Genomic DNA, 2653 nt, shown 5'->3' on the forward strand with positions numbered 1-2653 from the left:
TGGCTGGTTCTACAAAGCAGTGCTTTAACTGTCATGGCTTAATGTTATGGAATTCTGGCATTTGTAGTTTTGTGAGACATTTAATAATATAATAATATGTTTTATTTGTATACCGCTTTTCCTACGATCAAAGCGGTTTACAGCATACAGCATACATATGCATATACAACAAAGCAAGTAACAAAAATAATAATAATAAAAAAAAACTCTGCTTCTCTCCCCTCAAGTTGGTGCTGTGGTCGGGGGGAGGGCTCTTCACTTGGCAGGCAGAGGCCTGTTGTTGTTTCTTGCCTGTTTCTCTCCCCTCAAGATGTGGTCGGGAGGAGGGCTCTTCTTTTGCAGGCAGAGGCCTTTGTTTTTGCCTGCTTCTCTCCCCTCAAGATGGAGGTGGGGAGGGCTCTTCAACTTGGCAGGCAGAGGCCTGTTGTTCTTGCCTGCTTCTCTCCCCTCAAGATGGAAGGGTCGGTGGCTTTCACTTTTGAAGTGCTCTGGTGCCACAACAAACTACAAATCCCAGGATTCCATCACATTGAGCCATGGCAGTTAAAGCAGTGTCAAACTGCATTAATTCTGCAATGTAGATGCAGCCTAGGTCTCCAGGGCCAGATGAACTGCATCCAAGAGTGCTTGCAGATGTAATCTTGGCGGCATTGTGAATAATGTATTTAGAATTTCCATCTTCTGTTATTACTCAGGCCGCATCTGCTCTGCAGAAATAATGTGATTTGACAGTGCTTTAAGCACTGCAGTTCTATCCTATGGAATCCTGTGATTTGTAGTTTATTGTGCCACCAGAGCACTCTGAAACAGAATATCTCACAAAACAACAAAACCCAGGATTCCATCACATTGAGCCATGGGATGTAAAGTGATGTCAAACTGCATTACCTTTGCAGTGTGGCAACAGGCCTTGGCTATGATTTCCCATAGTGTTGCACTATTTTTCCATGTCTGCAATAAATTAACCACAGGATCAAGTAGTGAGTGAGACAACAGTTAGGGACTGTGGACGTTTTGAGGCTATATATCAACATCAATGTCTTGAAGTCAGCTTGGAAATAAATAGGCATCCATTTCTGATTACAAAAAAAAACCACCCGAAATTTCATACCATACTGAACAGTGACAGTTTGGATCACCTGAGATTTCACCTTCTTTTCAAAGGTGACAATGGAACTATGAAAGTTCTTCCACACCCAGATCACCATCATCTCACCCGGCACAAAAAACCAGATCCAGAGTGTTTTCTGTAGCATGGGAGGCATAAGATACTACATGGGACAGACCCATGGTTGTCACAGAGGACATGAAGTCCTTGAGCTGTTCCTGACAGACCAGTCTCTGCATGGATGTTGAAGTCCCCCAGTATGACAAACCAAGGGGATTCCAACACCACTGCCAAGACCAACCCAGCCAGCTCAGAAAGGTAGACCATTAAGCAGCAGGGTGGACAGTACCCCAGCAGAATCCCTCTTCTGTCCTGGCTACCCACCTTGGAAAACCTACACTCAAACCTAACAGACTGGGACAGGACACTTTGTGAGGGAGATCGAATCCCAATAGACCATTGTAACTCTGCCTCACCCCCAGGCCTTTGCAATTCTTGTACAGTACTTGGAACCATCTGGTGATTTTCTGCTGGCACCAAGTTTGAATAGCCTGTTCGTGTCTTGCCTAGTTTGTCTTTACATTTTTCTGATTTTAATATTCTTAATGGTGTCATGGAAAGAAGCATTGTCTTTGTGGGAAGTAGCAGAGATTGGCCCCCAGAAGGAGATAAAGTAATTGCAGAAGAACCCATCGAGGATATCTTGCTCAAACAGCCATCCACTACAAACCTTGAGCAAATGCCTCTTCCTTCTCTTCTGTGTTCTTGCATAACTCCAAAGTACGGTCTTGTACAAGTGAAATACCAGTATGTTTGAATGGAGGTTCATACATATACGTATATATATATTCTGGGTTAGATATAACAGAATTGCAGAGTTGGAGGAGACCACAAATGGCATCCAATCTAACCTCAAGAAAAACGGTGTATATCATATTCTAGTTTTGAACCCGTGAGCCCCTGAATTTGGGAGTAAGAAAACCTAAAAATTTTACTAGTGTGTAAAAATTTCTATTAGTATGCTGGGCACTGGCTGAGGAGGAACTAAAACTCTGGCACTTTGGTTGTCACCGACTGCATTTCTGTGCTGGATGTGGTGGAGAATGAGTCTTGCTTTCTCTGTCAGTCTGGTTTGTTTCGTACTGGGTGCGGTGGACCCATGGAGCATGCCAGCCCTTCTCCACTAGCTTGCTAACTTGCTGCATTCAGTTTTCTCATGCCTTTGACAATGATGCTACTGGTTAAATACAAAGCTGCCCAAGTATAGTCGGCCCTCCTTATCCATGGATTTTTTATCCATGGATTCAAGCATCCATTGCTTGAATTTTTTTTTAAAGTATAAATTCCAGATAACAAACCTATTGGGATCTTGTCTAGTTCTTTCATAGCAGTCCTTCCCATTTCTAGTCTTCTGATTTTACAACTGCAGCTTCTATTCTGATCATTGTTTGATTCAAGGTATCGGAACTTTAGGCCCGAACAGACATGCCAAGATAAAGCTGCTTCGGGTCACTTTGGAGGTATGCTGTTGAAATGACACATGCA

Source organism: Sceloporus undulatus, chromosome 9 (assembly GCF_019175285.1).
Source record: "Sceloporus undulatus isolate JIND9_A2432 ecotype Alabama chromosome 9, SceUnd_v1.1, whole genome shotgun sequence".
Classification (NCBI taxonomy): domain Eukaryota; kingdom Metazoa; phylum Chordata; class Lepidosauria; order Squamata; family Phrynosomatidae; genus Sceloporus; species Sceloporus undulatus.